The sequence below is a fragment of the Hydra vulgaris genome, chromosome 11 (genome assembly GCF_038396675.1).
Source record: "Hydra vulgaris chromosome 11, alternate assembly HydraT2T_AEP".
Lineage (NCBI taxonomy): Eukaryota > Metazoa > Cnidaria > Hydrozoa > Anthoathecata > Hydridae > Hydra > Hydra vulgaris.
Window position 1 is genome coordinate 45,291,609 of NC_088930.1, and position 10,892 is coordinate 45,302,500.

The following is a 10,892-nucleotide window of genomic DNA, read 5'->3' on the forward strand; positions in this document are numbered from 1 at the left end:
TTTGATGTTAAACTTAAAGTTGTTTTATATAGAGAAGAACCTATATATCCAATTCAACCTCTGCCTAATTTTATTTATCATCTTTTTAGTATTTTATATGTTATTTCTCTTATTCTAATAAAACATTGCAGTCATTCTTTATCAATTAAAAATTTGCAGAGCAAATTTTAAAGATTTGTTATAGCAGTGTCAACTTTACAAGTGAAAAACACCAAAAGTGCGGAATCAAATCTCGTTTTGTTAATAATATTTTTTTTTTTGCAAAAAGAAACTACATCTTCATTAAGGAAAGATCAAATTTGCAGAACAAATTTTATAGATTTGTTCTGCAAAATAATTGTTCTACAAATAAATTAATTAAGGAAAGATCAAGTGAAAGAATTCCAAAAAAGACAAAGACCAAATAGATATTCCTAGTAAAAAGATATTTCTTCTTTTAGTTTCAATTATAATAAATACAAAATTACAAACCTTTGATTTTATTTTCAATGGAGAGTTTTAGGCAATCTTAGCAACATGTAAGTTTATTTTAAGTAGCATGTTGATATATAGCTATCTGAAAGCCTATTTCAGTATTCTGTGTTATTGGAATAAACTGAAGTAGGCAATCAGTTAACAAAAAATCCACCACAAAATAATGTAAGTACTCAAAGAAAATCTAACTATTATTAAACCATTTTGATAAAATAAGAATAAAACAATTATAGTGCAAACAAGTCTCTTAACTATAACAAAAATTAAGTTTTTATACTTCAGTCGTAAAAAAAACTGGCCTCCTAATTTTTTACGGAAAATGCAACAAGTCAGGCCGTGTAATTTAAATAGGCCATGCTGGTATCGGTACCAAATGATACCAACATAACTAATACTTTCGATACCAGTATCGCGTGATCTTGATATCAAAACACACATTTATAGTATAAAAATTGAATATAGCATATAAGAAATATAAAGATACTCACTTATTTACACATTTCTAATCACACATTTTATAAAACGTATTATTGTTATAAATGTTTATATTTTAGATTTATAAAGATTCAAGTCAAGATCAAGAATAAGTGTGATCAAGAATGTAGTAAAAAAAAAAACAAGTAAAAAACAAGAGATTTCTCCGATTTAAAAGTTTAAGAAGTCTAATTTGTTTTCATTTGTTGTACATAAAGTACGTACGCCTTTTTTTTTCCAACCCTTGCCCCCTTCTTTTCCCCGCATTTTGCAATACTCTTTTTTAAGCACCCTCCACCTCTCTAAAAGTACCAACTCTTTTAAACTACCTACCTAACATATTATGATATTTTTTTAATTCAGTGGCACCTTACTTTTATAATTGACCACCTGCCATCTCATTTATGCCATTCGCAGACCACCTCTCCCCCATCCGAGCGTACTACTTTATAGACAATCCCTTATTAAAAGTTTTTGCTTAAGTTTATTGTTAAATTGATTAAAGAAAGAAATAATTTTTAACTAATTGTTCATTAGCGTGTTTCATAGTTTAGGTCTTCTGATTGCGATCGAGAACTTTGTCGCAAAATAATTTGTTTTTGGTTAAATATAATTTTTATTCAAAAATTGTGTTGAGTATAAATGGTTTATTTTCAAAATAATTTGGGGGGAGGTCAACTTATTCTTATAATTTTGAAATAATTGAAAATTTCAAAAGGTGTTACTTATGATAACTGGTGCAAGGGTAACATCCAAAATTGACACCGTCTTCTACCACATCAAAGATTTCATCAGTCGCAAAGGATCCCCCTTGGGGCCCTATAGTGAAGAAACTGTCGAAACTGCTTATCGAGACTTTTACAAACATTGGTAAAGATATAAACAAAACAATAATCATTCAGAGTACAAAGAAAGAGTGTTATGCTACATGACTGATCTGAACAGTAAGCACCTTCAAGGAACTGCTACCATAATTCGATTTATTAGAGTAGGCAGCAGTAAATCATAGCTTACGGTTTATAATGAACATTTTAATCATTTCAATTTTTAACTGCTGTTAGTATTTATGAATTATAATATTGCATTTACAAATATCGAAGAGTATTTTACTAAAAGAATATATAAGCCTATTTTGAATGAATTTCTCGTGGAGAAAATCTAAGACCGTATCTTACAATTTAATCAGATATTTGATGGTAATGTAATGTAAGAAAAATTAAGTAATATAGATATGTTTTTACTTCATTTGTCAATATATTTAAGAAGATTTCAAGGGCCTTTAAAATTCTTTTAACAGAAACACTTTTTGTTTTGTTTTACCAACTGATAGTCCTTTTTGTCCTGATTTTTTTTTTTTGCATTTTGGCAGTACTTTATAGTTTAGGAAATGCTGAGATATTTATGCTATGCATAAGCCAATTTAAAAACGTTTCAAATAGTAAATAAATTTTTTGTCTATAGAATGAAAATGGTACATGTAACAATAAAATATATATTTCTTAAAATGTATTCTGCAAAATAGAGTGCTCAATCTTCTTAAAAGAACAGAGCAATTATAAATTAGTAGAAAATCACTTAACAATTTTTTTTTCTATCTAACACTTGCTTCATCAATAAAGACTCATCAGAAATCTTGTTTCATCAATAAAGACTGATCAGAAATCTGAAAACTGTGTTTCATCAATAAAGACTGATCAGAAATCAGAAATCTGATTTCTGATGAGTCTTTATTGATGAAACACAGTGTTAAATGAAAAAAAATTTTGTTAAGTGATTTTTTACTAATTTATAATAGCTCTGTTCTTTTAAGAACATTGAGCACTCTATTTTGAAGAATACATTTTTAAATATATATATATGTATATATATATATATATATATATATATATATATATATATATATATATATATATATATATATATATATATATATATATATATATATATATATATATATATATATATATATATATATATATATATATATATATATATATATATATATATATATATATATATACAACTATCTACTGGAATACTAACAAAAAATTTACTATAAAAAAAAATAAAAGTAAAATCAATGTAATAAATCAGGTATAAGTGAATACAAAAACTTATTTATTACACTCACTTATACTTGACTTATTACATCGATTGATTAAACTGGAAAACACCTCTGTAGCTATACTAAAAAATAAGGAGTACAACAAAATAAATTAATCAATGTAATACAAATTAGTTATTGGCAAGTACAACAACTTACTTATTGTATTTGAAGAAGCAGCAACTGGAGCTATATGGAAAAATTTAAAGTTTAATAAAACCAACCAATCAATGTAAAGTCTTTATCAGTGAGGACAACAACTTACAGATTACTGTGGAAGCTGGATTCGACACTATATAAAAAAAATTATAATAAAAACAACCAATCAATGTAATATTGTCTAGTATAGGTGTAACAATTCAAGTATAAGTAAGTACAACAACTTACTTGTACCATAAGAAGGAGCTAAAGATAAATAAAAAAATAAAAATGCAATAAAACCAATTAATTTATATAATAAGTAAATTATCAGTGAGGACAACAACTTACAGATTATCAAGGAAGCTGGATTTGACAATATATATATATATAAAAAAAAAAAAAATCAAAACAACCAATCAATATAATATTGTCTACTATAGGTGAGTACAAATATACCAACCAACCGTTGTGATTGGAATCTCTAAAATATATCACGTACCAATATTTATTCATTATATATATTTATTACAACTTTTATCAGACATAGAACATAATATATTTACTTACTAATGTAGTGTAAAATCATATCTAAAATAGAAAAGGTAAAAAAAAGTAAAGGTAAAAATAGAAAAGGTAAAAAAGTACAATACCTAAGACTAATCGCGAATTAAAGACAATGCGTTATATATCTATAATGTTTGTATACATATAAGCGATTATTATATTTGTATTTATATATGTAATTATTGCATATATTGCATATATATATACCATGTGATGTAACGAAAAAGTGTAATTTAACAAAGTATTTACAAAAACTGAAACCGAGTAAGGCCAAAAAATTTGCCAACTCCAGAACCAATTTTCCGACCAGAGTGTCGAATTTGCCAACTAATTAATTTCTTAGGGGAGTTAAACACCCCTAACGCCCTTCCCCCTCCCTAAAGACGGCTCTGGATGTTGCCGGATGTTCTTTTTTTAATTTTATTTAGGTGCCCCAAGAAGTCCTTACGGTCTTATCTCAGAGTACCGCGCATTCTCTGAATATTTAAAACCATTTACATATTTGTAAAACATTTAATTTCCACAAGGTCTTTTCAATGACCACTGCATTCTACAAATGCACCGATCTCAGGAAATTTTTCTTTAAAATGCAATCCTGTCAAAGTTATTTTAAAATTTTTATGTTGTTCTGATATAATTTGAAATAATTTTTCTCTAGTTTTAACTTCATTTTCAGTTCCATACTTTGCTGCTATTGTTCCATCAAAAGATTTATACTTTAGGATTTTGTTAATATAACTTTTGTCATTTTTTAACAACTGACATGATTCATAAAAGTAGGAGGCAGTAATCGTACCACATTGATGCTCTTTCCACAACGTGAAAAATGTTGCGCATGAGTTATTTCTGATAGTCTGTCGAAAGATTTTTTGGTATAAAACTTTCTGTAAAGTTTAAGTTGTTGTTGAAAAGTTCTTTTGAAAGTTTGTTAAACCTAGTTCGAATAAATATGTCAAAGGTTCTGGGATACACGTTTCATTAGTTTCTTCTGCTGTCTCAGTTTCACTAGAATGCAAAAAATCAGTTTCATTAATACTTGTTAGAGCAGCAGCAATTCCTATATATTTCAGTTCATTAAACTTGGACTTTAAAATACCAGCATATTGATTATGAGAATAACAACTTTTATCAACATTCTTGGATAGTTGATTATGTAGGGGCAATTTTTTTTTTCCGAGCAGCTAATATTTATGTTTGCTAATGTTGTGGGACTAACAGCTAATATTTATGTTTGCTAATGTTGTGGGACTAACAGCTAATATTTATGTTTGCTAATGTTGTGGGACTAACAGCTAATATTTATGTTTGCTAGTGTTGTGGGACTAACAGCTAATATTTATGTTTGCTAGTGTTGTGGGACTAACAGCTAATATTTATGTTTGCTAGTGTTGTGAGACTAACAGCTAATATTTATGTTTGCTAGTGTTGTGGGACTAACAGCTAATATTTATATTTGCTAATGTTGTGGGACTAACAGCTAATATTTATGCTTGCAAGTGTTGTGGGACTAACAGCTAATATTTATGTTTGCTAATGTTGTGGGACTAACAGCTAATATTTATGTTTGCTAATGTCGTGGGACTAACATGCTTTTTAGATCGATTCCATTCACATTGTAAACTTGTGCAAGCAGTTTTATTGATTTTAAATCTTATATAGGCTTCAACTTCAAAAGTAGAGCTGCGATATGACTGCAAGCTGATCCTAATCTAAAACACAAGTTATTAAAAACTTAGGTTTTCATTATATTTCTTATTATTTCTAATTAATCATTATAAATTATCTTAATTAATATAATTCTAATATAGTATAATCATAATATAATCATACACTGTAAAATAAAACGGTGCGGCAAAAAACCGAATCGGTTTTTCAGACTGAAGCCAGATTGAAACCGTTTTCGGTTTTTTGAAAAACCGTAAAAAATCGGTTTTTCAAAAATCCCTTATATTGCGTTTTTCAAAAACCTCATATCGGTTTTTTGAAAAACAATCATTTAGTTTTTTTGCCGGCAACAACACCGGGGTAACTAGGGGAGACGTGCTGTCCCCCTCCGCCTTTTTTTCTTCGTTAACTGACTTTTTTCAGAAATTGAGGATTTTTTCAACGAGAAAAAAAAAGACTGATTGTCCCCCGCCCGACAGAATTAGAAGGAATTCAAACGATATTTGCTTTTTAATAAACTAATTACCGATTACCATAACCCAATATCGTAGTATGTTACCATAAACCCCATTTGTAGAGAAAGATGATTGTTAAGAAAAACAAAATTTAAATACAGCTAATTGTTTTAAATATCATATCAATTTTACATTTAAAGTTTGCATAATTTAAATATTTGTTTAGCTGTTTTGCAAAGTTTAACTTTGTCCGATATAACGTGGTGTTTAATAAAATTAAGTGTTTTTAACAAAGGCTTAGGATAGACAATGTCAAAAAAAAAAATTGCTGCCATAACCATAGTAACGCCACATGAAAAATCTGGAATGTCTTTTGCAACAAGAATTTTATCGACAAATAGATCAATGGAAATTGGTCTAAGAACTGGGCCTTTAATTCGGAGAATCGGAGTTAGATAAACTGGATCCTAAATCAAAATAAAACATCAAGTTACAATTAAGGTATACTGAACCAAATATCTGCACTAGCAATAAATTACAATAAAACTCTAACCGTGTCAAAAACATATAGTAAACTTCTCTCCTCTGTAAACAGATGAAGAACTATCATAGCCGCTCTTAAATTCTTCGAAATGCCTAAATATGATAAATTGCTGCTTACAAAACGAGAAATGTATAGATGAGATTTAAATTCCCAAAATTCAATGACTTTTTTTTTGTATTAATAAGACAATTTGAATATTAAATTCCCAATATTTGGTAGAACAATAACAGAAAACAATATATATATATATATATATATATATATATATATATATATATATATATATATATATATATATATATATATATATATATATATATATATATATATATATATGTATATATATATATATATATATATATGGATTTTGTAACATATTACTTACTCTCATCTGATTCTTCATTAATATCAACTAAAAGCGACCTGCACTTAGTCTTCAGACTCATTTTTAATTCCACTAAAGTTTGGAATCCTTCACACGTTTTGTTTAAAAGCTGTAACAAATTTCTATCAATACCTGTATTGATCAAAGCATTTAAAGGTTCTAGCAGCTAAATTTAAATGTAGACAAATTAGATTTATAGAAAAACACTGTGCATGATTATTTGCATAACAATATTATTAGATTACAACTTTCTCAAACTTGAGACAAGGAAATTTATCTAAAACATCCTTCACAGTGTTGTTTTGGCAATGCTTCTTAAGTGTGCTGATGATTAAACAAACTTGGCTTTTCAAGAAAAGGACATCAGGATGCAGCTTATTGCATTCTTCAGATAATAATGCCAAAAGGTCATCAGTAACATCGTGTTCTGTCTGTAAATAATAAAACTTTATATTTATCTGAAACTGGCAACATGCGAGATTAAATAATTTAGCTAACATAATTCTTGAAACAATTTTAGAAACTAACTTTGTATAAACTATTTTTATATAGACTAAATTTAGAATAAGTTATAGTTATCATAGTTTCAGCCTGCAAAAAAAATTAAAAACATTAGATGATTGGATAAAAATTTCCAAAAATCCAGAAAGAAAAGAGAAATATGAGTATACTCTAATTTCTTTCTTTCTGGAAGCAGGGAAATAAATAGTATTAGTGCCATTTTTCAAATATATCTATCTTTCTGTCTTTCACTCTTTGAAAAATATGAATATATATATATAAAACTATAAACTAATTGTTCGTGTAATCTATTACATTCATTTTTTAAATACAAAATAACATATTTACTTTGTAATCCATTGGCATGCCCATACTTTTTTTTATATTCCATTACTGTGGCATCATTAACGAGAGGTCGCCTAACTCATTTAAGTTTTTCTTTTAAAGCATGAACTAGAAACTCCTACAAAAAATTTTTACCTTAGAATAACAATTATATATATATATATATATATATATATATATATATATATATATATATATATATATATATATATATATATATATATATATATATATATATATATATATATATTTATGTATATTTATATATATATATATATTTATATATATGTATATATATATATAAATATATATATATAAATATATATATATATATATACATATTTTCATATATATTTATAGATATATATATATATATATATATATATATATATATATATATATATATATATATATACATATACATATATACATAGTTCTATAGTTTGTTGGCTTTAGGAAGAGCGGAAGGAAAAAAGTGATTCTTACGCCAACACATACGTCACTTTTAATTACTTTTGACTTTCGTCCAACATTTCCGTGTTGGACGAAAGTAAAAACCATTAATTTAATTACAAATTAATCGTTTTTTAAAAAAACCACAAAAACGCAAATTTAATTGACCGGAATGTTTTTAAAAACATTCTGAATGTTTTTATAACATTTTGAATGTTTTTAACAATATAAACAATGTTTTTATTTTTATTTTTTTTAATAAAATGTTTTTATTTTTATTTTTTTTAATAAAATGTTTTTATTTTTATTTTTTTTACTGTAAATCATGCGCGGAGTGTTGCTACATCGACTATCTTATAGCCTGACTCGCAAGGGAGTGCTGCTACATCGACTGACAAATAGCCTGACTCGCAAGGGAGTGCTGCTACATCGACTGACAAATAGCCTGATTCGCAAGGGAGTGCTGCTACATCGACTGACAAATAGCCTGACCCGCAAGGGAGTGCTGCTACATCGACTGAGGGTTTGGTTGGGGCAGGCAGTCTATCATTATTAAAAAAAAAAAATTCCGGTCTTGCATTTTAATTTTTACTTTTTGTCAACAAAATATCGAAAAAACTTTCGGACAACATCTAAGGGTTCTATATATATATATATATATATATTTATATATATATATTTATATATATATATATATATATATAAATTAGTAAAAACACTTCTCTATCTTTTTTCTTCAACAAGCTGTTTCAATTTTGACAGGTTCATCAGGATGCTTCCTGATGAACCTGTCAAAATGTGTGTATATATATATATATATATATATATATATATATATATATATATATACATATATATATGTTTTATATATACCCCAAAATGTATTTCTGACAACACGATATATTTTTTCCATAAAGTGTTAGACAAAAGTAAACGATAAAACGCAAGACCAGATTATTAATATTTTAGTCTTTCTTTTATTTAAAAGATTGCCCTTATCCTTAAGTGATAACATACCTAACCTATGGGGACATTATCTAACCTAACCCTAACCCAAATATAACCCTGCCCCAACCCAAACCCTTCAATGTGTTATTAACTCCCGCGTGTTCTCCCAAAATCAGTCGATGCGTGTACTACTCCTTGCGTGTTCTCCTTATATCAGTTGATGTATGTACTGAAGTCCTCGAGTTTTCCTAAATCAGTATAGCGTCATAGCCCAATGTCAACTCTGCAATTATATTTGCATATATATATATAGATCTATAGTTTGTTGTCTTTGGGAAGAGCGGAAGGAAAAAAGTGATTCTTACGCCAACACATACGCCACTTTTAATTACTTTTGACTTTCGCCCAACATTTGCGTGTTGGACGAAAGTAAAAACCATTAATTTAATTACAAATAAATCGTTTTTTAAAAAAACCACAAAAACGCAAATTTAATTGACCAGAATGTTTTAAAAACATTCTGAATGTTTTTAACAATATAAACAAAGTTTTTATTTTCATTTTTTTTAATAAAATGTTTTTATTTTTAATTTTTTAAATAAAATGTTTTTATTTTTTTTTACTGTAAATCATGCGCGGAGTGTTGCTACATCGACTATCTTATAGCCTGACTCGCAAGGGAGTGCTGCTACATCGACTGAGGGTTTGGTTGGAGCAGGCAGTCTATCAATTAATAAAAAAAAACAATTCCGGTCTTGGATTTTAATTTTTACTTTTTGTCAACAAAATATGGAAAAACTTTTGGACAACATCTACGGGTTGTATATATATATATATATATATATATATATATATATATATATATATATATATATATATATATATATATATATATATATATATATATATATATATATATATATATATATATACATATATATATATATATATATAAATATATATATATATATATATACATATATATATATATATAAATAATTGTCAATAATATCTTTTTTTTATTGCATAATTTAACACACTTAGGACAAAAAATCGGTGTGCTTGTGTGTGTGTGTGTATGTGTGTGTGTGTGTGTGTGTGTGTGTGTGTGTGTGTGTGTGTGTGTGTGTAATACACCTTAACACATTTTGCTTGCCAAGTGTTAACTTATGCAATAAAAAAAATATTTATTGACACAATTTTGAAATTAAAATGTATACTAAAATGTTCAGCTTACTGAGCCATTTCCATGTGTTGGCTTAACATTTGGAAAATGTAGAATCACTTCATGTGCTACTCATACAATTGTGAACTACTTGGATACCTAAAATAAATAGATTGATAAATTGATATATAATATATTTTTTAATAATGTTATTAATAAATATTAAATTTCATAATTATCATTTTACTATTTTTACTAAATTTGTGTAAATAAGCAGTATGAATGACAATAGTGTAAAAACTGTGAGCAGGTGCAAATATTTCCAACAAAGTACCATCTTTTAGAGTGTTTTAACAGATAAGATATGCATAAAAAAATAGGAATTCCATCATTTTGAACGGATAAAACAAGATAGTCCTTAAAATAATAATTTACATGATTAATAGATACACTTGTAGCTCTAAATATTTCACTAATATTATATCCAAAATAATCAAATAGTTCATCTTGGATATTCTTTGGAAGACACAAAGTTGATATTGTAACTCCATTCTTCTCATTGTTTCGCAGACAATTATAAGAATTTAATTCTGCATATTGTCTCATTTGGTGTCGCTTTGATAATGTAAAGGTAATATTTTTGAAGTTAGAAATAATGTGGCACATTCTTTTAA

General features: G+C 26.9%; 1 long non-coding RNA gene across 1 annotated transcript; it reads right to left on the bottom strand.

Moving 5' to 3' along the window:
- Positions 1-6,088: 6,088 nt before the first annotated feature.
- LOC136086695 (uncharacterized) lies at positions 6,089-7,235 on the bottom strand. The gene is made up of 3 exons (XR_010641522.1): positions 6,807-7,235; positions 6,431-6,513; positions 6,089-6,344 (listed from the first exon to the last, which is right to left on the bottom strand). It is a non-coding gene; the product is annotated as an uncharacterized LOC136086695 (long non-coding RNA).
- Between the last annotated feature and the right edge of the window lie 3,657 nt (positions 7,236-10,892).